Source organism: Lithobates pipiens, unplaced genomic scaffold (assembly GCF_037356315.1).
Source record: "Lithobates pipiens isolate NorthernLeopardFrog02 unplaced genomic scaffold, aLitPip1_a1.2 Scaffold_23, whole genome shotgun sequence".
Taxonomy (NCBI): domain Eukaryota; kingdom Metazoa; phylum Chordata; class Amphibia; order Anura; family Ranidae; genus Lithobates; species Lithobates pipiens.
Genome location: NW_027507785.1, coordinates 50,059,964 through 50,085,871, shown reverse-complemented (window position 1 = coordinate 50,085,871; position 25,908 = coordinate 50,059,964). Strand labels below are relative to the sequence as shown.

The window sequence follows — 25,908 nt, the reverse complement described above, 5'->3', positions numbered from 1 at the left end:
CACAGAATTGTATGTTTTTATTGTTATCGAACGATCACTCTGACCATGAAAACAGTCATGTAAACAAGTTTATTCTGTCAGTGGCCAATTCGCTTTCAACTGACGAATAATCGTTCAGTCTGCAAACGGACAATATTTCTTGTGTATGGGCAGCATTAAAAAAAATAAAGTTCTTGCTGGATGAATAGGCTCCTCGTTAAAAAAATACAAAAATGGCTTTGGAGGGTTAACTGGTTAAACATGAATACTAATCCCATTCCATCATAATACACATATGACTTTTACAGGGAGAATTTTAAGTGATAAACAAAATCTGGAACGTTATTCAAGAAAAATGTCACAATGACTTTCAGATAAATGTTCAAATAACTTAAAAGGAGAACAAAAAATACGCAAACTTCCTCTTGTTCTCTTCTTTTGATGTACTTCTCAATGTCCAGTAACGACGATACTTGACCTCCAGTGTTAGATTTTTCTTTCTTTCTTTTTTTTTATTAGCGATGGGGGAAAAAAAAAATGATTGCGTTGAAGAGAACACTTGACCATGCCTCACCTCTCACAGATCCGTCATATTAGACGGCATGATGACTCTTGGCAGTCTGGCTGACAACAGGACAATTACCCTTCATTATTAGCGGAATGGTGAGCTTGGATCCTGTCTACTTCTATGACCTTTTGTCCTCCTGAAGCAAAGACACGGATGAAGGCGAGTTGTCTGTTCAAGTACAATATCAAGATCAAATGCAGGACTCTAATTACCACCTGGGAGCCACCGTGACACTGGTGCTTCATCCATCTCTAACCATCCCGCTGTTTCTTCGTTCTTCTTTTCTCAGCCCGTACGTGTAAAATGTCCCCGTCGTAAGGTTGCAATGGCGCCTGCTTGTGAAATGTGTGTTGGAGAAGAACTTGAAAATAGAAGCTTGTAGGCAGGTGCAGACGTTTTTCCCACCTGTAGATGACGACGTGCCAATGCTGCAACGGTAGAGGGGTCTGATGAGGGAAATTGTCCCCTTAGATCAGGGTCTCTTGACCAGGGTTTCCTAGAGCCCTAGTGTTCCTCCAGATGTTGATAGGTGTTCAGGGCCATCTTTAATATTGATAGGACCCTGGGCAAACATTTTTTTGGTCCCTCCCGAATTTACTTAAAGTGGAGGTCCACCCTTAAATGGAACTTCTGCTCATTGGAACCCCCCCCCCTCCGGTGCCACAATTGGCACCTTTCAGGGGGGAGGGGGGTGCAGGTACCTGTACAGTACAGGTATCTGCACCCACTTCCGGCGTAGATTCTGCAGAAGCTATGCCCCTTTCCGAAGGTCCCCCACTGCCTGCTGGGAAACACACGGATCCCAGAGACAGCGGGGACCATCCTTATTGCGCATGCGCAGTATAGAACCGGGAAATTAAGCCACAAGGCTCCACTTCCTGATTCCCATACCCAAGATGGCGGCGGCAGCACCCGAGAGACGATCGAGAGATCGGCTTCGGTTGCTGACATCGCGGGCGCGCTGGGCGGGGAAAGTGTCATTATTTTAAGTCAGCAGCTGCAGTATTTGTAGCTGCTGGCTTTTAAAAAAAAAAAAACGGCGGACTCCCGCTTTAACTATTTGCGGGCAGTGCAGGCTCAACGGGCAGCTGCTTTTGGCCCCATAACAATAAGTGGGCCTGGGGCAGCTTCCCCTATTGCCCTGGTTTAAAGACGACCCTGTAGGTGTTCCTTGAGCAATGAGGAAATTGATGCTGAATTCCTGCAAGAAGTCAGTCGGCCATCTTGATGAGGAAGCCTTCAAATGGGGGATCTCGCATCAATCTGGTCCGCTTTGAGCATCTGGAGAGGTTAAGGAGAAGATAGCACTTAGCGCAGAAAAAGGTTCCTGGCTAGTAGGGATAGTATAGGTGACATTAGTGCAAACAGAGCATTCTAAGGATCCCATCCAGTGAGCCATGGCTGTGGTCATATATCTCCAGCCCTGCAACAGAGGCTGTCCTCTGGTAACATTACTACGAAATACGCTACAAAGAGCTACGCTTTATTGTCAAAAGTATTAGGACGCCTGCCTTTACACGCACATGAACTTTAATGGCATCTCAGTCCTAGTCCGTAGGGTTCAATATTGAGGTGAAGAAAACTTGAGAAAACAAACAGGAAGCAGACGCCTCTTTGATAAGTGTGTATAGTTTTACTAGACAAAGTGCATTAAAAACACTCACATTTAGGTTTCATTACTCAGGCACAGGTTAGTCCGGTTACACCAATCTCCATCACAGCATAGGGGGTCACGTCCTGGGAATCCTTCTCATGGCCAGCGTCCTGACCAGCAGGAATCTGCCAGCATGTGTACAGAGTCCAAAGCGAGGCTTGGAGAGCATCTGGTGGATTACAGGGAAGCACTGGAACACAGCATGACTCGTGATGGCGTCACAGACAAAATCGCAACGCGTTTCAGAGCATGCGCACTAGGTGAATGTCTGTAGTGCGCGCTCCTTTCTCAAGCTGTATACTATAACCTGCGCCACTATCCATTGTATTTCTTTGTTCAATATTGAGTTGGCCCACCCTTTGCAGCTATAACCGCTTCAACTCTTCTGGGAAGGCCGTCCACAAGGTTTAGGAGGGTGTCTATGGGAATGTTTGACCATTCTTCCAGAAGAGCATTTGTGAGGTCAGGCACTGATGTTGCACAAAAAGGCCTGGCTCGCGGGTTGAGGTTAGGACTCAGTTCCTTCACCCCAAACTCGCTCATCCATGTCTTTATGGACCTTGTTTTATGCACTGGTCCAAATTATTTGGTGGAGGGGGGATTATGGTGTGGGGTTGTTTTTCAGGGGTTACATAGTTAGTAAGGTTGAATAAAGACGCTAGTCCATCCAGTTCAACCTGAGTGAGTGTCCAAAATTGTCCCTATCCTTGTACATTGTACACTCACATTGGTCACTACCCTCAAGGAGCCCACAATCCAAGGTCCCCATTCATATACTAGGGCCAATTTTGGACAAAAGACAATTAACCTACCTGCAAGTCTTTGGAGTGTGGGAGGAAACTGGAGTACACCCACACAGGCACAGGGAGAACATGCAAACTCCAGGCAGGTAGTGTCGGGGTTGGGATTTGAACCAGCGACCCTTTTTACTGCTAGGTGAGAGTACTAACCACTACACCACTGTGCCGCCCATGATTGGGTTGGGCCTGGCCCCTTAGTTCTAGTGAAGGGAACTCCTAAGGTGTCAGCACACCAAGACATTTTGGACAATTTCATGCTCCCAACTTTGTGGGAACAGTTTGGGAACGGCCCCTTCCTATCCCAACATGACTGCCCACCAGTGCACATAGCAAGGTCCATAAAGACATGGATGAGCGAGTTCGGGTTGGAGGAACTTGGCTGGCCTTCTCCTCAACCCGTTAGAACACCTTTGTGATGAATTAGAGCGGAGACTGTGAGCCAGGCCTTGTCGTCCAACATCAGTGCCTGACCTCACAATTGTGCTTCTGGAAGAATGGTCAAACATTCCCATAGACACACTCCTAAACCTTGTGGACGGCCTTCCCAGAAGAGTTGAAGCTGTTATAGCTGCAAAGGGTGGGCCAACTCAATATTGGACCCTATGGAATATGACAGGGATGCCATCAAAGTTCATGTGCGTGTAAAGGCAGGTGTCCCAATACTTTTGACAATATAGTGTATAGAGATGAAATGCTTATTAAATTCAGTAGTAATGACCAAAGTTGACCAAAAACTATTATGGTTTCTTTTTATTGCTTACCTTTTTTTTTTTTTTTTTTTGATATTTTTTCATTGGAATGTTCCAGTTCGTTCTTAAACAGAAGTGGTAAATTTCCAGGGATTGCATTCTATCACATTTATGTGAACTTGCCGTGCTTTTCCTTATAATGAAACACTAATGTTCGGCTCAGGCTTTGAAGTCTCAGTTTTCTTAGAATCGGCCTAAAAAAAATCAAAACAAATGGGATCCCAGAGCTTGAAGTGTTGATAGATACCCCCCGATAACGTGCTGCCGTTATGTGTGCCTGTCAATATATTGAGGCTGAAGTTTAAGACGACTACCAGAAAAATGTCACATTGTATTTATGTATCAGTGAGGATTGGAACCACTACTGAGGCCGCTGGGTTCATTAGATTCCATAAAAGTCAGACTCCCCTTCCACAAGTGTCCTAGCAATGTGCTTGTTAACTAGAACACATTTTCATACTAATAGGGTAGTAATAATAAAAGATAATGTGTGACCCTCCATAACCACTTCAGCTCCGGAAAGTTTTACCTCCTTCATGACTTTGCTATTCGGCACTGCGCTACTTTAACTCGTAATTGCACAGTCATGCAACGATGTGCCCAAATTAAACTTATATCCATTTTTTTTTTTCACACAAATAGAGCTTTCTTTTGGTGGGATTTGATCACCTCTGCATCTTTTTATTTTTTGTTATATAACATTTTTTCCCTGTTGCGATCTTGACCAAGTATTTCCCGATTCTTTCTATGCAGAGAATTCTCTCTGCTAAAGCCGACAGCCATCAAAAGAAAGGGAGAAAAAAAGGGCAGTCTGCCAAGAATCACCACGTTCTTTAGTAGAGCTGCACGATTCTGGCCAAAAGAAGAATCACAAATTTTTTTTTTTTTGCTTAGAAAAAAAAAAATCACAATTCTCGCAACGTAAAATCTTTCACATTATACAAAAAAAAACTGGGCTAACTTTACTGGTTAGTATTCTTTCTTTTTTAATTCATTAAAGTAATTTTTTCCAAAAAAATTGCATTTGAAAGACCCCTCGCAAATACAGTGTGACAAAATATTGCAACAACCACCATTTTATTCTCTAGGGTGTGTACTACAATATATATATATATATATATATATATATATATATATATATATATATATATATATATATATTTTTTTTTTTTAGAGCTGCACAATTAATCGTTAAAAAAATTGCGATCTCGATTCAACCCCCCTGACGATCTCCATTGCAGAGTTTGCTGATTCTTTCAAATAACAAGTGGAGAGACTTATCTGCTCACTCAGCTGTGAAAAGAAAACATCCTGGCAGTCTGCTAAGTTTTTAATAAAGAAACATTGTAACTTCCTTCTTAGATCAAAGGGATGAACTTCTGTGTGTGAAGAAAAAATCCAAGCAGTCTGCCAAGTTTTCAACAACCTGTAAATGCAGGAAGTTTAACCACTTTAAAGTGGTTGTATACCCAATTTTTAAACTTTTACCTACAGGAAAGCCTATAATAAGGCTTACCTGTAGGTAAAATAAAATCTCCTAAACCTGTACGGTTTAGGAGATATTCCCCCTCGGTATGCGCCGCTGACTGCAGCGGCGCATGCGCACAAGGGGATTCTCGGCCTGAAAATCCGGCAGTGGCCGGACCCGGCCGGAATGAAATCTCCCGCGCGCATGCGCCGGAGCCGCGATACCCGGAAGAAACGCCGAGGGAGCATGTCAGCTCCCTCGGCGTGGATCGGGCCAGATGTCGGGGCCTCGTTCTAAGGTAAGTATTTCATAATGAGCTCGTATGCGGTGCATACTAGCTCATTATGCCTTTTGCTTTGCAGGTTTAAAAAAAAAAAAAAATGTGCGGGTTTACTACCGCTTTAAGTCTAAATCTTTTTCTGACACTTCTTAAGTTAAAATCAATATTTTTTTTCTAGAAAATTACTTGGAACCCCCAAATATTATATATATTTTAGTAGAGACCCTGGGGAATAAAATGGCAATTGCTGCAATATTTTATGTCGCACTGTATTTGACCAGCGGTCTTTCAAACGCAATTTTTTTGGGGAAAAAAATACGCTTCAATGAATAAAAAAAAAAAGTAACAGTAAAGTTAGGCCAATTTTTTTTTTTTGTTTTAATGTGAAAGAAAGTTACGCTGCGAGAATAGTGATCTATCTTCTAAGCAAAAAAATTGTGAGTCTCATTTTAGCCAGAGTCATGCAGCTCTAATATATATATATAGTTTGGTGGTTCTAAGTAATTTTCTAGCAAAAAAAATAAAAAAAAAGATTTTAACTTGAAACCAACAAGTGTCAGAAAAAGGTTTAGTGTTTAAGTGGTTAAACTTTTTTCACTTACACGCAAAAGTCTATTCCATTGACAAATTGTTACAATGTTTATACTTAAGTTCAACTGATAAAGAATGTTTTGATTCTTAGCAGACTGCCCAGTTTTTCTCTTCCTTTCTTTTGAGGGCTGTGGCTTCAGTAGAGCAGAGAGAATTCTTTGCATAGGAAGAATTGTGAAACACTTTAGCCAAGATTGCGATAACGATTCTTGACAATTGTGCAGCTCTATTCTTTAGCAGTGGAACTTAAGTATAAATATTGTAACAGTTTGTCATTTAGATCAAAGGAATACACTTTGGTGTGAAAATGAGGGAAGTTTAACCCGTTAAACACTAAACCTTTTTCTGACATTTGTTGGTTTCAAGTTAAAATAAATTTTTTTGCTAGTTGGAACCCCCAAACATATATATATATATATATATATATATATATACATTTTAGTAGAGACCCTAGAGAATAAAATGGTGGTTGTTGCAATATTTTATGTCACACTGTATTTGTGCAGCAGTCGTTCACATGCATTTTTTTGGGAAAAAAAATTACACTTTAATGAATTTAAAAGAAAAACGAACCAGTAAAGTTAGCCCAATTTTTTTTGTATAATGTGAAAGATTTTACACCATGAGAATCGTGATCTTTTTATTCTAAGCAAAAAAAATCGTTATTCTCAGTTTGGCCAGAATCGTGCAGCTCTTTTATTTATATATATATATATATATATATATATATATGTGATATACATAAAGGAAATGTATGAATCCCACATATATTCAACCATGTGAGTTAACCACTAGGTGGCACTGTAGCGGTTACGTGTGTCCTAGGGAGTGATTCTAAGTGTGGGGGGGGGGGGGGCTGTGTGTGACACGTCACTGTGATCACCGCTCCCGATTACAGGGAGAGCTGATCAGTGTCATTAGGATGAATGCTAATGTAAACAAGCATCTCCCCGTTCTTCCTCACCATGAGACGACCGCGGGTATCCCTGGGGACATCGGGACTGCGGGACCCGCAATCACGCTCACGGAGCTCCCGGCGGGCACGTGCCCGCAAGCTGCCTCTTAAAGGGCAACGTACAGGTACGTTAATCTGCCTGCACGTGCCCTTCTACCGCAGTATATCTGCGTGAGGCGGTCGGGAACTTGCACACAAAGGTGTATTCCTTTGATTTAAAGGACAAATTGTTACAATGTTTATACTTCAGTTCCACTGCTAAAGAATGTTGGGATTCTTGGCAGACTGCCCGTTTTTTTTTTTGTTTTTTTATTCCTTTCTTTTGATGGCTTCAGAGAGAATTCTCTGCATAGGAAAGAATCGAGGAAATACTTTGTCAAGATCGCAAAAAACTCGCGATAACGATTTGTAACGATTAATCGTGCAGCTCTACCATAAACTCTTCTGATAGCTTCTTCTATTATAGTGTGTTTTTCTATTCATCTGTCATCACCTGCCGGGGCTGAGCTCTTGCAGCACGGGATAAATTCTGCCATCTCCGCTGCATCTTATCCGTGTGACATTCCAAGTAGGCGTTGCGTTCGTGCCGCAGTGACTAATAGCGGGCTGGTCGTGAAGGTGAGCGCGTAATGGCAGATGTGTAATATCCTTCTGAGCAACGCTGCAGCTTTAATGTCCCGTGCTTTGTCTGGCGTCCACCGCGGTGCCGATACTCAGCGAGAGAGACACAGGTGTGCCATTGATCGGAGGCACTCAGACAGCGGTGACTAACAAGTGGCCTTTTCCCCTCCCACACAAATCTGTAGGAGAAGGAGAGAGCCGCTCGCCTCAAAGCCGGCGCACCACGCACTGCGTTCCCAGAATGAATCCCCCACAACAGATAGGAGCACAGCGGCATTGATTTCAATGGAGACGTTCACAGAGGTGTGCAAACATGAACTGCTTCACAGATCTGTAAACCCAGAATCGCGTTCGTGCCCACACAAATTAAGCCTAAACAAAGGGGAAAAATAAACGATCATAAAAACAAGTTACCGTGCCTTAAAAAAAGTATTCATACCCCTTGAAATTTTTCCACGTTTTGTCACGTTGCAACCAAAAAAAAAACGTAAGCGGGAAGGTGTGACCGCACGTCAGCCTGAATTTGTAGGAGTGGTCGGGCTGTATTTAAGCCCGCCCTCTAGCCTCCATTTCCTGACGACGTTTCTCTCTCGCGTTACGCGCCATTTATGGTGCGACCGCGGCGTCATTTCCCGTTTTACTTGCAGCAAGGTGGATGTGCGACTGCAGCTAGGTTCACCTCTCTGCTTCACAAGGGCCACCACGCTTCTGGACTGTCTCATGGCCACGGCGTTGGCGTTTGGGGGGGCCCACTCTGTATGCGCAATAAAAATGTGTAATAACATCCAAAAAATTTTTTACGGCCGTGTGATTTATTTATTTTTGTTGTTCAATTCACTTTTCTTTTCCTTTTTTTTTTTTTTTTTTTTTTCTTGCTAAAAATTACTCTAAACCCCTATTTTCTGAAAGCAGAGACCCTGGAGAATACAATGGGGGTAGTCGCTATTTCTTATGACACGTGATATTTGCACAACACAAAGCTTAATACCAACGATTTACTCCCGCAAAGATATTTCGCCCCCTAGAAAAAAAAAGATGTTTAATCTCACTGACACCAAGAAATGTTCTACTCCCACTGGGCACAGTCCGGCCCCCCTAAAGTCCGAAGGACAGTAAACTGGCCCTTAGAGTTTTTGGAGACCCCCGCTATACAGCATTCATTGAGAGAAACACAGAAAAGAAGTCCCTGACTCTGTTCCAAAAAACGCGCCGAACTACATTTGCAGATACGTGGGGGGAAGGGCACTAAGACCCCTTTCACACTGAGGTGGTTTTCAGGCGTTTTAGAGCTCGAAATAGTACCTGAAAACCGCTTCTTATTCATTTCAGTGTGACTTTTCACACCGGGACGGTGCACTTGCGGGACGTAAGGAAAAGCCCTGCAATCAGCATCTTTGGCGGCGGTTTGGGAGCTCCCCAATCGCCCTGCCCATTGAAATGAATGGGCAGCCTGAAAAGCACCTTGGAAGCACCGCAACACGGTAGAGCTGCACGATTAATCGTTAAGAATCGTTATCGTGATTTTTTTGTCCCCGTTGTGATCTTGAAAAAAGTTTTTCCAGATTCTTTCTATGCAGAGAACTCTCTCTGCTCTGCTGAAGCCAACAGCCCTCAAAAAAGAAAGAAGAAAAAAAAAAAAAGAATCACATCTTTAGCAGTGGAATGTAAGTATAAACATTGTAACAATTTGTCCTCTAGATCAAAGGAATACACTTTGGTGTGAAAATGAGGGAAGTTTAACCACTTAAAGCGGAGGTTCACACTAAAATGGAACCTCCACTTTTTGGAACCACCCCCCCCCCCCCCCTTCCCCTCCGGTGTCACATTTGGCACCTTTCAGGGGGGAGGGGAGTGCAGATTCCTGTCTAAGCCCTTGTACACAGGGTGGGAGATTCCGACAACCTAATCTGTCGGAGTTATTCCGACGGATTAATTCTGGAAGAGGTCCGGAAGTGATGTTGCATACACACGGTCGGACTAAGTTGTCGGAAAATCCGATTGTACATAACGTGATGACGTTAGTTTGTTACGATGGGACTACGTTCAGGCTAGTAGCCAATAGCTTTGGTGTAGGAATTTGATCTGAGCATGCGTGGCACTTTGTCCGTCGGAGTAGGCTACACATGATCGGAGTATGTCCGATTGGAGCATTTTGTCGGAAAATTATACCGGCAAGTTGGAAAACTTGGTCTGTTGGATATTCCGACGGAAACAGTCCGATGCAGACCACACACGGTCGGAATATCCGACAAAACGGTCCGATAGGACACATTCCGACCGTGTGTACAAGGGCTAAGACAGGTATTTGTACCCACGTCTGGGCATAGATTCCCGTGAGAGTCTATGCCTCTTCCTGTCCCACTGCATTGTCTGCTGGGACACACACAGGGCCTAGAGACAGCAGGGACCATTCTGATTGCGCAGCGCGCCTCACGCATGCGCGCAGTAGGGAACCAGAAAGTGAAGCCGCAAGACTTCAGTTCCCGATTCCCTGACCCAGGGACGGTTCGGCCTTGGGTACCTACATCGCGGGCTCCTGGACAGGTAAGTATTTGTAGCTGCTGACTTTTAAAAAAAAATAAAAAAATTTGCAGGACTTCCGCCTTAAAAACTAAGCCTTTTTCTGACATTTGTTGGTCTCAAGTTAAAATTGTTTTTTTTTTTTTTTTTAAATAGAGACCCTAAAGAATAAAATGCTGGTTGTTGCAATATTTTAAGTCACACTGTATTTGCGCAGCGGTCATACAAATGCAACTTTTTGGGAAAAAATTACATTTTAATGAATAAAAAAAAAAAACTAACCAGTCAAGCTAGCCCAATTTTTTTTTGTATAATGAGAAATATTTTAGGCCGCGAGAATCGTGATCTTTTTATCCTAAGCAAAAAAAATTGTTTTACAATTTTGACCAGAATCATGCAGCTCTACAACACGAACGCTTTTAACCCTTTCTTCAGCCGTTTGCGGGGGGGGGGGTTAAAAGTGCCCCGATAGCGGCCAAAAACCACCGCTCAAACAGCGGTAAAGTGTCGTTTTAGAGGGCGCTTTACCGCTGTTTAAGTGGTGTATTTTTCTAGCACTCAGGCAGCCCACTGAACAGCAGCGCATTTATGTGTGTGAGGAAAGTGTGCGATTTTTTGCGCACAGGGCTCATCACTCGCATGTGATCGTTGCATGACAGATTACATGGGAGTGACTGCTTTTAGCTGCCATAGCTGGGCGCCTCCCATTGCTTTTGCTCCCATTGCTTTTAATGGGACTGCCTCTTACAGCCAATCGCAGTAACCCCTGCTGCGGTTCTTGCACGTAATCAGAGCGCAGGTGCATTCACAAGCATGAACGCACCCTAAGGCTCAGTTCACACAGGGGCGACTTGTCCAGGCGACTTCGCCACCTGACAAGTCGCGCTCCGTTCTGTACTATGGAACCGTTCTAATAGGAGCGACTCGAGTCGCTCCGACTTAGAAAAAAGGTTCCTGTACTACTTTTGCGGCGACTTCAGGCGACTTGCATTGACTTCTATACAGAAGTCGTTTTGCAAGTTGCCGCTGATCGTGTGCAGGTCGCGGCGCTGCAAATCGTGCCGCCCACTGTGTGAACCGAGCCTAAAGCAAATCTTTCCTGGATGGACAAAGCACAGGTTTTCTTTAAAGCCAAGTTCCAGTCTGTAAAAAAAAAAAAAATTAAAAGTTAGCATCTACAAATACTGCAGCTGCTGACTTTTAATAATCGGACACTTACCTGTCCAGGGATCCCGCGATGTCGGCACCCCCAAGCCAATTCGCACCTGTAGCAAGAAAAAACGGGAAGTGAAGCCTGTTTCCTACTGCGCATGCGTCACTCTACGCTTTTTGGATGGCCCTGCCATCTTCTGGGACCTCTGTGTGTCCCGGAAGGCAGCGGGGGGAGGAGGAGGGGCCAGATATTGCTTAGATCTTACCAGGAGCGGGTAAACCTGTAAAAATCGGATCCCCTCCCCGCAAAAGTGTGGCAGTGGAGTGTGTGACCAAGCCTAGCTTCCCCTTTTTGGGTGGAGCTCCGCTTTAAGTAGTAGAAACACATTGCTGACCATGGTGTTATCTCTCTCACACAAGCAATAAATCAACAGCGCTGGTCACAAGATAGCTGTAGCTTTGGCAAAAATAACGGCGGGCACTTTGTGATGTTGTTATATATACATATGATTAATCCCTGAATAGGACTTGTGTGTGCTGTGAAATGCAGGGCGATCGAGCGTTTGTTGTTGTTGGCGCTGTACGGGGACGGAGAACAATCCTCAGCACTGAGTAATAGTGTGGGTGTCTTCACATAGATGGGGAAGGGTACAGTATGCGCCCACACGACTTCCGCCCACCCCCTCATTGTCGTGTATTCTGTCCTTCAGAGGTTCTCTTCATCCGGCAGGCAAGCCCGCGCACAGGTCACCCAGCGTTCCCACTAGATCAGGTGGGCAGGAAACTGGCAGGAATATTCAGTTTAGCGTAAGTTGAATCTGGTGATGTTTTAGCTTCTCTCTCCCCCTCATCAAACTGCTAATCACATTTTGAAATAAAGCCTTTTCTGTTTTTATTACCTCCAAATCTTTTTTTTTTTTATGCAGTGCATTACTAGGTCTCTGTGCTTCTCTATGCCACGTGGGGTGGGCAGATCATAGCTAGTGGGAGGGGCCATTTTTCAGCTTTCAGCACTTTGAATGACAATTGCGTGGTCGTGCTACACCGTACCCAAACAAAATTTTTATTGTTTTCTTCCTACAAATAGAGATTTCTTTTGGTGGTATTTGATTACCTCTTTGGTTTTTATCTTTTGCTAAACAAACTAAAAAAAACGATTTTTTTTTTTTTAAAAAGTTGTTTTTTTTGTTTTCTAAAATTTAGTTTTCTCCTTCACTGACTAGCACTGATGAGGCTGCACTAATGGGCATGGATTAGGTGGCACTGATGGGGTGGCACTAATATGTAGAATTGATGGGCACTGATATGCAATGATGGGCCCCGGTAGGTGGCACTGATATGCAGCACTGATAGGCGGCACTGATATGCGGCACTGATGGGCACTGATATGTGCCACTGGGCACTGATATGCGGCACTGATGGACACTAATAGGTGCCACTGATGGGCACTAACAGGTGCCACTGAAAGGAGGCACTAACAGGTGCCACTGAAAGGAGGCACTGATGGGGAGCAATGATAGGTGGCACTGATGGGTGGGGCACTGATGGGCAGCACTGATAGGTGCCATTTATGGGCGGCACTGTTACGCAGCACTGATGAGGTACTGACAGGTGTTACTGATGGGTATCTGAAGGGTACTGTCAGGCGTTACTAACAGGCATTACTGATGGGGTACTGATTGGCACTGTTATTGGAACTTTGGGCACTAACAGGTGTTCTTAATGGGATACTTACTGGCAGCTGATGGGCACTGATTGGCATTGTGGCACATCTGATGGGGACTGTGCTGATTATCAGCGCAGACCCCTCCCTCCCTCTGACAGGGAGAGACACCCGCCGATCGGCTCTCCCTGTCAGTGCAAACCGAAGAAAGACGCTTACCGGCACTACCTGGTTCACGCGGTGATTGGTCACAGCTGATCACGTGGTAAGGAGCCTCCATCAGAGGCTCCTTACCTAGATCAAAGTTACGGTGTGTCAGATTGACAAACAGCACCACCGATCGCCGCACTGCGCACTCCCCGTGGGCGCGAGCCGGCTCGTCATCCTGAAAGACGTCATATGACATCCAATCAGGATAACGGAATTACCGCCTGGCCGTCATTCTGCTATAGGCCGGACGGGAAGTGGTTAAAAGAACTGAAATGCAATAAATGTAAGGGGTGGGCCAGGGGAGGAACGGTCTATGAGGCGGGGCTCTATCTGACTTGCTGCAGCTTCTGATACACGTTGTGAGAAGCTCACAGTGTGCGGGGAAATCGGAGGAAGCCATTTCAGTCCAGGAGGGGAGTCGGCACAACCGTGCAAGACTGAAGGTCAGATTTAAAACATAAGTGTACACACAAAGGTGGACCAGGCCTTTAACAAAGTGTAAGTTTATCTTGCAGCCAGGTTCGAAGTTCAATACTTTCGTATTGTTTGAAAGCCGGGAATCCCTGTTCCGTGTTTTAGGGAAAATCGAGGGCCTTGTTATTCTGGGATGACTTTAGCCTGAGCTGCGTGCCAGCGCCCGCCGGCACAGACGATTATTAGGAAGCAAATTAATAGAATGGCACCAATAATCGTGTAAACAAATTTTCCTCCTCGGGGGAGTTTGTGTTTCTGTCGGGGAGCCGCTGCAACTAATGAATATTAACGAGAGATTAAAACACATTCATAATACAGAGACTAATAAATCTGATCTATGGTGGGAAAGCACCCCGAGTGCAACACTTCCAGGTATTTGCAGCGGGTAAAATAAGTATTGAACACGTCACCATTTTTCTAGGTAAATATATTGGTAAAGGTGCCAATGACATGACATTTTTCCCCACAGGTCGGTAACAACCCATACAATCCATACATACAAAGACACCAAAACTATCAGAAATAAAGTTCTGTGTAATAAAATGGAATGACACGGAAGAATTATTGAACACGCCAACTGAAATTTATTTAATACTTGGTACAACATCGTTCGTTGGGAATGACGGCTTGAAGACGCCTCCTGTATGGAGAAACGAGTCGCATGCGTTGCTCAGGTGTGATTCTGGCCCGTTCTTCCACACAAATAGTCTTCCAATCTTGAAGGTTCTGTGGGCCTCTTCTATGAACTCTGATCTTTAGTTCTTTCCATAGATTTTCTATTGGATTCAAGTCGGGTGATTGGCTGGGCCATTCTAGCATCTTTATTATCTTCCTTTGAAACCAATTGGGAGTTTCCTTGGATTTGTGTGTTGGGATCCTTGTCTTGCCAAAATGTCCACCTTCGTTTCATCTTAATTTTTTTATCAAGACGTCTTGGTACGTTTTTCCATTCCTCCTTCCTTCAATGATATGAAGTTTTGCAGTACCGTATGGTGAAAAACAGCCACACACCATGATGTTCCCACCTCCAAACCTCACTGTTGGTATGGGGGGTGTTTTTGGGGTGATGTGCCATGTGACCTCCAAACATGGTGTGTATTATGGCATCCCAAGAGTTCAATGTTGATCTCATCTGACCAGACTATATTCTCCCCGTATATCACAGACTTGTCTAAATGTTGTGCAACAAACTTTAAGCGAGCTTCAGCATGCTGCTTCTTCAGCAATGGAGTCTTGTATGGTGAACAAGCACACAGGCCATGGCGGTTGAGTGCATTACTTAATGTTTTCTTTGAAACCATTGTACCTGCTAATTCCAGGTCTTTCTGAAGCTCTCCACAAGTGGTCCTTGGCTCTTGGACAACTCTTCTGATAATTTGTTTCACTCCTCTGTCAGAAATCTTGCAAGGAGCACCTGATCTTGGCCGGTTCATGGTGAAATTGTTTTTTCCACTTCCGGATAATGGCCCCAACAGTGCTCACTGGGAAATTCAGAAGTTTAGAAATCCTTCTGTAACCAATGCCATCAGTATGTTTTGCAACAATAAGGTTGTAAAGGTCTTGAGAGCTCTTTGCTTTTACCCATCATGAGATGTTTCTTGTGTGACACTTTTGGAATGAGACACTGTCAGGTCACCTGAGACCAGGTGACAGATGCACTCCGTAGGAGTCGGAAGTGCACCGCTAGGTAGTGGACCCTAGGACTGACTGCTGCGGATTGTACCCAGGGAGATTCAGGACACAGGTCTACTGGATCACTAACACAGATCTCAGTAGGAGCTAGAGCATAGATTCCCCAGGGCACGGAGTCTAAGAGCCAGCAGGTGTTCACCAGAGCCTCCAGTGGTGAGGATGGACTTGGCTGCAGTCTGGCTCCAGGTCACGGCCCCTAGGGTCTCACAGCTCATACTCACAGTATAGACTACAGGAGAAGGAAGCAGCAGGCTAGAACAACAAGAATAGTAAGGGGATAAGGCAGAGGTCAGGGCAACTAGCAGACAGGAACAACAGAGTACACGCCAAAGGTTCAGGGTTACAGGCAGACAGGGATGGTCAGGGACATGCCAAAAGGTCAAGGTCACAAGCAAACAGGAATCGTTGAGAACACGCCAAGGTCGGTAACAGAGACAAACGTAGAGCACACGGCAAGCAGGAAACAGGAAGCCAAACACACAATGAATACACAATGGTTGATCAGCGCCGATGGCTTGCAGTGCACAGGTTAATATAGGGTTCCCTGATAGGGCCTGGGGTGGAGCCATGCTTAGAGGCGAGGTTATAAAAACCACCAGGTGGAAGTGGCTGGCCTCCTAGTCAGAAGACATGAGGGGAGGTAAGCAACCAGAGGAAGATCACTGCATAACCATGAAAGACACCTTTTTATAGGCCATGTTTTTTCCACTTCCGGATAATGGCCCCAACAGTGCTCACTGGGAAATTCAGAAGTTTAGAAATCTTTCTGTAACCAATGCCATCAGTATGTTTTGCAACAATAAGGTTGTAAAGGTCTTGAGAGCTCTTTGCTTTTACCCGTCATGAGATGTTTCTTGTGTGACACCTCGGTAATGAGACACCTTTTTATAGGCCATCGGTTGAGACTGAACCAGCTGATATTAATTTGCACTGACAAAGGGGCAGGATTGCTTACTAATTACTGATAGATTTCAGCAGATGTGTTGGCTTTTCGTGCCTTTTTGCACCTCCCTTTCTTCATGAGTTTAATACTTTTTCCCTGTGTCATTCTATTTTTTATTTTATTTTTTAACACCTAGCTTAATATGTGTACTAATTGGCTTTGGTTTCTTAGTATGTATGGATTGCATGGTTTGTTACCAGCATGTGGGAAAAATATATTTGCCTAGAAAAATTGTGACATGTTCAATACTTATTTTACCCACTGTATAACTTCTCACAGAGATCACAGGACTCCCCGATAATGACGTCATCCTTATTTATTTGTTAAAAAAAAAAAAAAAATGTAAAAAGTGTAGAGTGCATTTGTTATCAGCCCCTTTACTTTGATACCTCAAATTAAAATCTAGTGGAACCAATTGCCTTCAGAAGTCACCTAAATGGTAAATAGAGTCCACCTGTGTGTAATTTAATCTCAGTATAAATACAGCTGTTCTGTGAAGACCTCAGAGGTTGGTTAGAGAACCTTAGTGTGAACAAACAACAACGTGAAGGCCAAGGAACATACCAAACAGGTCAGGGATAAAGTTGTGGAGCAGTATAATGCAGGGTTAGGTTCTAAAAAAAAATCTCCCAAGCTTTGAACATGGAGGTCTGTTCAATCCAACATCCGAAAATGGAAAGAGTATGGCACAGCTGCAAACCTACCAAGACATGGCCGTCCACCTAAACTGACCGGCCGGGCAAGGAGAGCATTCATCAACAGCCAAGAGGCCCATGGTAACTCTGGAGGAGCTGCAGAGATCCACAGCTCAGGGGGGAGAATCTGTCCACAGGACAACTATTAGTCGTCTCTCCACAAATCTGCCCTTTATGGAAGAGTGACAAGAAGAAAGACATTGGTGGAAGAAAGTCATAAAAAGCCCCATTGCAGTTTGGGAGAAGCCATGTGGGGGACACGGCAAACACGTGGAAGAAGGTGATCTAGTCAGATGAGACCAAAATTCTACTTTTTGGCCTAAAAGCAAAACACTATGTGTGGGGGGAAAACTAACACTGCACATCACCCTGAACACACCATCCCCACCGTGAAACATGGTGATGGCAGCATCATGTGGTGGGGATGCTTTTCTTCAGCAGGGACAGGGAAGCTGGTCAGAGTTGATGGGAAGATGGATGGAGACAAATACAGGACAATCTTAGAAGAAAACCTGTTAGTCTACAAAAGACTTGAGACCGGGGCGGAGGTTCACCTTCCAGCACGACAAAGACCCGAAACATCCAGCCAGAGCTACAATGGAATGGTTTAGATCAAAGCATATTCATGTGTTAGAATGGCCCAGTCTAAGTTCAGACCTAAATCCAATTGAGAATCTGTGGTAAGGCTTGAAAATTGCTGTTCAGACGCTCTCCATCCAATCTGACAGAGCTTGAGATATTTGGCAAAGAAGAAGAATGGGCAGAAATGTCCCTCTCTAGATGTGCAAAGCTGGTAGAGACACCCCCAAAAAGACTTACAGCTGTAATTGCAGATAAAGGGGGTTCTACAAAGTATTGACTCCGGGGGGCGCCATACAAATGCCCCCCCCACACTTTTCACATATTTATTTGTAAAAAATGTTGAAAACCATTTATAATTTTCCTTCCACGTCACAATTATGTGCGACTTTGTGTTGTTCTATCACATAAAATCCCAATAAAATACATTTACGTTTTTGGTTGCAACATGACAAAAATGTGGAAAATTTCAAGGGGTATGATTACTTTTTCAAGCTACTGTGCATAAGAACCGGTTCACATCAGCATCACATAGGAATGCCCTTCTTCTAACGCGATCCCCCTGCGGTGCGTTTTGACAGCGCATTTATTTGAATGGGCTGAAAATTGCGCTGGACTGTGAAAAAAAAAATTAGTGGTCGCTCTACTTTTTCAAAACTGCGCGGTCCTGTGGTCGTTATGTAGAGCCCGCAAAAACACTGCATTTGTGGCGCCTTTAACAATATATTGGCACCCGCATGCAGATGGCAAAGGGCAGTGCAGGAAACACGCCTGCAACACGCCTTTCCTGCGCCGCATTCTGGCGCGAACCGGCCCCAAATGAAACGTTTTGTGCCCGAAGTTCAGATTTAGTTGATGCAGCTTCTTCAGTCACATAATGAATTCCTATCTCAGCCCTTCCACTTTTAAAAACAAGAATTGCGCTCTTCTGCCGAGTCAATCAGAGGCTGTAAATCTAAACGACGCGTTTTGCGTTCCTGCAACCGTCTCTGATGTAGAAATTGATTTTCTTTTTTTCCCTGACACACACACAAAGTATCAGGATTGAAGTGTTTTGAAGGGAAGCAATTTTTCTGCGCTTTTGGTTTCTGCTGTCGCTAAACCGTCTCCCGCTGAGCTTTTCAAAGGCGTTCCATTACCAAGACGCCGTGGCGAGCTTGCGTTCTGACAGCTCCCGCCAAGAAGAGGGCAAATGCAAATACTTCCCAGCGACGACGACTTCCCGCTAATGAGCCAATTTCATAAATCATCTCCGAAGCTCACACATTAGCGATTTAGTAATTAGGTTACCCGGGCCCCCTTTTGTATACCTTACCTATCCGTAGTTTATGTTACGGGAAGGGGGAATCGCCGCTCGGCGATTTATTTTGGGATGTAGACTGACGGATATGTTTGCACAGCCGGGGTGGGAATTCTTCCACATCATACGGAATGGAAAGACAGATGAGCCCAGCTTGTCACGTCTGCACGGAGCTCTCCGCTGAGAGAAGTGCTGCGATTTTAATGTGAGCCGCTGCGGAGCTACTTATAACATCTGAAAAGTCAAAGAGTGGCGCCACCCACAACTGATTAGTTCAGATTTGGTAAGTTCTACTGCAGTAAACCACCTTGTAGTTTCTTCTATCTCTCGGGAAGTCTGGGTGAAATCCCTGCGCTGAGTTCCTGGGTCGGCACACCTGCTTGTGCTCATTATGACATCACTGGTTACATGCTTAGTTCCGGGTTACTGACTAAAGATAGGTATGCACTATGCGAAAATCGAACAAAGGGTCGTCCAATTTTCTACGAAGCTGGATATCATGATGTGATCGGCAGTGGTATTGTACGAAAATTCTCGAATGACACAGGCAAACGTTATTTTTTGTGTGTGTGATTTTTGTTTGTTGCCACCTTTTTTCCACTGAAAACCAGTGATGGGACACTCCCCGCACTGATACCAATGATAGGGCACTATTCCTCCCCCTGATACCTATGATAGGGCACTATTCCCCGCACTGATACCAATGATAGGGCACTATTCTTCACACTAATACCAATGATGGGGTACTATTCCTCACACTAATACCAATGATGGGGTACTATTCCTCCCCCTGATACCTATGATAGGGCACTATTCTTCACACTAATACCAATGATGGGGTACTATTCCTCCCCCTGATACCTATGATAGGGCACTATTCTTCACACTAATACCAATGATGGGGCACTATTCCTCCCCCTGATACCTATGATAGGGCACTATTCCTCTCACTGATACCAATGATGGGGCACTATTCCTCCCACTAATACCAATGATGGGGTACTATTCCTCCCCCTGATACCAATGATGGGGCACTATTCCTCACACTAATACCAATGATGGGGTACTATTCCTCCCCCTGATACCTATGATAGGGCACTATTCTTCACACTAATACCAATGATGGGGTACTATTCCTCCCCCTGATACCAATGATGGGGCACTATTCCTCCCACTAATACCAATGATGAGGTACCATTCATCCCACTGATGCCAATAACGTGACACTATTCCTCCCACTAATACCAATGATGGGGCACTATTCCTTCCACTAATACCAATGATGGGGCACTATTCCTCACACTAATACCAATGATGGGGTACTATTCCTCCCCCTGATACCTATGATAGGGCACTATTCTTCACACTAATACCAATGATGGGGTACTATTCCTCCCCCTGATACCAATGATGGGACACTATTCCTCCCACTAATACCAATGATGAGGTACCATTCATCCCACTGATGCCAATAACGTGACACTATTCCTCCCACTAATACCAATGATGGGGCACTATTCCTTCCACTAATACCAATGATGGGGTACTATTCCTTCCACTAATACCAATGATGGGGTACCATTCATCCCACTGATGCCAATAATGTGACACTATTCCTCCCACTGATACCAATGATGGGGCACTATTCCTCTCACTGATACCAATGATGGGGCACTATTTCTCCCACTAATACCAATGATGGGGTACCGTTCATCCCACTGATGCCAATAATGTGACACTATTCCTCCCACTGATACCAATGATGAGGTACTGTTCATCCCACTGATGCCAATAACGTGACACTATTCCTCCCACTGATACCAATGATGGGGCACTATTCCTCCCACTGATACCAATGATGGGGCACTATTCCTCCCACTGATACCAATGATGGGGCACTATTTCTCCCACTAATACCAATGATGGGGTACCGTTTATCCCACTGATGCCAATAATGTTACACTATTCCTCCCACTGATACCAATGATGGGGCACTATTCCTCCCACTGATACCAATGATGGGGCACTATTCCTCCCACTGATACCAATGATGGGGCACTATTTCTCCCACTAATACCAATGATGGGGTACCGTTTATCCCACTGATGCCAATAATGTGACACTATTCCCCCCACTGATACCAATGATGGGGTACCGTTCATCCCACTGATGCCAATAATGTGACACTATTCCTCCCACTGATACCAATGATGGGGCACTATTCCTCCCACTGACACCAATGATGGGGCACTATTCCTCCCACTGACACCAATGATGGGGTACTATTCCTCCCACTGATACCAATGATGGGGCACTATTCCTCCCACTGACACCAATGATGGGGCACTATTCCTCCCACTGACACCAATGATGGGGCACTATTCCTCCCAATTATACCAAACTTTTTTCCCTTTGAATACTTTAGAAGGGTTAAATCTTTTTAGTGCTTACCGTATGTAGCGGATACTAGCTACTAGCTCAGCAGCGGATCCTTGGTAAAAGCTACAGAATGTTATTAGCATACCCAAAGTTGAAGTGGGTAGACGTAGAATGTCACCGGCAGACCCAAGGTAGAAGAGATTAGATGTACAGCATCACTAGTGGAATTAAGGTAGAAGGGAGTAGATGTAGAATATCAGTAGCAGAACCAAGGTACAAAAAAGTAGACAGAGAACATCACTAGCGGAACCAAGGTTAGAAGACAGTAGATGTACAACATCACTAGCAGAACCAAGGTAGAAGACAGTAGGTGTAGAATGTTACTAGCGGACCCAAAGTAGAAGAGAGCAGACATGGGAAGTCACTAGGGGAACCAAGGTAAAAAAGAGTAGATGTACAACGTCGCTAGCAGAACCAAGGTAGAAGAAAGAGTAGATGTACAACATCTCTAGCGGAACCAAGGTAGAAGACAGTAGATGTACAATGTCACTAGCAGAACCAAGGTAGAAGACAGTAGATGTACAACATCTCTAGCGGAACCAAGGTAGAAGACAGGTATAGAATGTTACTAACGGACCCATGTAGAAGAGAGCAGACCTAGAATGTCACTAGTGGACCCAAGGTAGAAGCTGTAGATAGTCACTAGCAGACCCAAAGTAGAAGAAAGTGCAGGAATGGGAGAAACAAGATGGAAGCAAATCTGGAGGAGTCAGGAGCGGCAGCAGATGTGATCTATGAATGGAGGTCAGAGCAGTCAGCATACTGTACAGGTATCCGGTAATATAGGAAAAGTCAGGATGGGCAGCAGACGGGAGAGGAATCCGTTAAACCTAGCAAAGGTCAGTAGCAAGTACAAACAGGCAGAGAATACAGATGCACTTGATCGGTAGGGAAACGCTATCACAAGGAGTAGAAGGCTATGTCCGGTTGCCCAGTAGAGTAGCAACACTGTGTCTTGTTGCTCATTAACTTGGACTCAGGCCTACTCTGAGAGGAAAAGGTGACAGAACCAGACAACGGGAGCCAAAAGTGGACAGGCAGGTAAGTAGGCGCCGTGACGGGAAAACCACTGAGGGAATCGAAGTTCCAAATTTACCAGGGTTTTGTCTTCGACTATCTGCCAAACTTGTAGGAATCGAAACTTAGGCAGATGGTGGCTCGGTAAGGAAGGGTTGTATAATACTTTTATGTTTACATGTAGAATTCTTTTTTACTTTTTGATAAATGTGATCAATTTTAGGTATAGGTGATACAGAGGAGGAAGATGCATCACAGAAAGAAACATAATTATAATAAATAAGAGTGGAAAGGGGGGGGAAAGGAACAGTAAAAACAAATAATGGAAAGAAGAACTGTCCTTGGGAAACGTCGAGAGTGCTAGTTTTTTGGAATAGGATTGTAAGGAATGTTAAAGGGGACAACTTTACTCTCCTTCCCTCTCTGGGTAGCCTTGGTGCCCCAGGTACAGGGCTTAACCGGAGTGTAATTCTAGGTATTCAGTCATTTTTCTGAGAATGAACATTCATTTTTCCAGTATAATTCTGCACGTTTGTGTCATAATTTCCCTACATCTACAGGTTGTCCTATTCAAAAAATCATTTTTTTGAGGGCTTTAATGTGATTTTAAAGGCTTTTCTCTTTCTAAAATCACATACATGTTATACTTTCCTGCTCTGTGCAATGTTATTGGGTCAGCTCTTGGCTCCTCCTCTTCTTTAGGTGCTCCCATAGCAAGACACTTGCTGCCTTCAGGTTATATCTCAGACAGGGCTGTGTGCTTCTACTGATACACACACAGCACGACTCAGCCCCAACAACCTCCCCCCTCCACACGCTCTGCTCCTCACAGGATTTGATTGACCCCAGCAGGAGCCATTGGCTCCCACTGCTGCCTCTGTGAAGCAGAGAGAGAAGAGAGGCGTTTGTCAGGAACCATGAAACAGACAGAGACAGAAGTACAATCAAATCACACTTGTTTATAAATAAAAAGGTAAATAGGAAAAAGCATAGTCAAGCAAGCCAGAGTCCAGTAGCCAGATCGGGTAGTCAGCCAGTCCAAAGTTCATAAACCAGATCTGGTAATCAGCCAGTCCAGACAGGGATCCAAGGAGAGCAACTGCAAGCAGGATGGAAGCCAGGAGGGATGTCAGCAAGCCAGTCTTGAAACAACAGCAGGAGATGGTTCCTTGTGATGTGACCAAACGTGAAGGCAATGGAGAAATGAGCTGTAAGACTTTAAATAGGCAGGCGAGACGAGCATCGGAAACAGCTGGTAACTGTGGAGAGAGAAGAGAGCTGGCAATTAGCCGAAAGCTGAGCGGCCAGCCCAGAGGAGGAAGGGCTAAGCCAGCCCTGACAGCGTTGCAGGCAAGCACAGTGATGGATGGAGATAGGACTCAGATACAGGGGGTTATATGCATACTGGGACATTTTTTACCTTGGAAAGTGTTACTAAACCCAGGACTCTGCATTCATTATATCTGGTCTCCCACAGTACATGGAAATACAATTATTTTAGTAAATATAAACTGCTAAATACCCTTTCACACCAGCAGTATATAGCAGTCTTGTGACTTCTATCAGTGTCTGGTTAAAGCTTGTAGGAGGAGTTTTCATTCTCCTCTGACTTTCCTATCAGGCTGCAGGTCCCCTGACCCTCTGACTGGACAGTGCCGATTAGCCCTGGGCTGATCACATGCACCCTCCCAAGGTAAAAAAAAAACTCTAGCAATACACAGCAAACTGAGCATGTGCAAAGTGACTCCAAAGGCTCTGTATTTATCCAGACATGTTCTGGAGTCAGTGGAAGAAGGGGAGGATCAGAGAAGACAGGATCAAACAGCCTTTTTACACAATGCAGAGGATTAGGTTCCACAGTGAGTATAACAAGCTTGCTTTACTGTATATACAGACTGATTTTACTGTTGTGGGTTTAGTGACACTTTAATGCAGTTATCAGGTCTAAACTAATGTTGCCTTCAAGTGGTCGTAAAGGCTGAATGTTTTTTACCTTCATGCATTCTATACATGAAAGTTAAAAAACCTTCTGCATGATGCTCCCCCCTAATACTCACCTGAGCCCCCTCTCGATCCAGCAATGTACCCAAGAGACTCAGCTGTCCCAAGACTCCCTCTCCTCATTGGCTGAGACGGCAGCAGGTGCCATTGGCTCCCACTGCTGTCAATCACAGCCAGTGAGAGGAAGGCAGGGCTGAGCCATGTCTCTGTTTTATGGAAGCATAGAGCCATGCTCCGGAGTGAACATGCACCAGTGCCCCTGTAGCAAGCAGCTTGCTATTGGGGGCACTGGTCAAGGGAGAGGAGCCAAAAGTGCCAGCAGGGGAGAAGAGGGCGACTATGACATGTTTGTTGTTTTTTTTTGTTTTTGTTTTTTAATCCAAACCTTTGTCACCTTCATTTTAAAGTAGAGTTCCACCCTAAAGTGGAACTTCCGCTCATCAGAAGCCCCCCACCACCCCCCCCCCCTCAAGTGCCACAGTTGGCACCTTTCAGGGGGGTGCAGATACCTCTCTAAGACAGGTATTTGCATCCACTTCCGGGCATAGACTCCCACGGGAGTCTATGCCTCCTCCTGTCCCAGTGCGCTGTCTGCTTGGACTCACTTATGCGCAGTAGGGAACCGGGAAGTGAACGATGTCGGCCTCGGCTGCCGACATCGTTGGACCCTGGGACAGGTGAGTGTCCATTTATTAAAAGTCAGCAGCTGCAGTATTTATGTTGTGGTCTCTCTGCAGAGGTCTAACAAACCCAATACGGAGTTGGTCCCTTCCTTATTGGCTATAACAACCTTCTACAGAGAAGGACCCTTGTTTTCTGTACAGGAGCAGTAGTCTCTCTGCAGAGGTCCAGCATGCCTCCTGCTTAGCCGAAGCCAGACCTCTTCAATCAGCAGGAGTATGGCCTTTGCTGAATGTAGAATTATGTTGTGTCAGACCCCTGCAGAGAGACCACTGCTTCCACACAGAATACAAGGGTCCTTCTCTGAAGAAGGATGTTATAGCTGCTAAGAAGAAACACGCCATAATATCTGTGGTTTTCAAATGGGATGTCCAATAAAGTCATAGAGGTGATATGGTCAGGTCACTCAAATGTCTGCCGAGAGTCCATCAAACTGTCAGGTAGAGTCACGTTCTCGGCCCCCAGTGAAGGTTCCACAATTCTTTACATTTAATATAACAAAAAATTGGAGAAGCGAGTGTGACACCGAAAACAAAAAGTAAATATTGCAACAATTCCTTAGATCTGAGCTCAGGGGACAGACTTTGCCTTTAGGTGAGTATAAGCAGGTAACGTGGATTGCCGTGTCTGTTGGCTGGTGCTGAGCCCGGGGGGGGCATATTTTTATTGGGACAATGACTCTGTGGGCTGAAATCGGCTTTTTTCCTGTCTGCGCCTATAACCCCTCTGCCTTATGCTGCTCTGTCCTGCGGCTCCAATGTTTGCTTCTCAGCAATAATGCGTCCTAAATGGACTATATTGTCTCCTAATACAGTGAATGTCCCAACCCCGTCCTCAGCGTGTGCCCAATACTTCACTCTGAGCTCACCAGTCACCC

At 44.8% G+C, this 25,908-nt stretch overlaps 1 protein-coding gene across 2 annotated transcripts in view; it reads left to right on the top strand.

Annotated features, from left to right (window-relative positions):
- Positions 1–25,908, top strand: part of RAD18 (RAD18 E3 ubiquitin protein ligase) — a 406,657-nt gene that overhangs the window by 379,985 nt on the left and 764 nt on the right. The gene's annotated exons all lie outside the window — the stretch shown is intronic.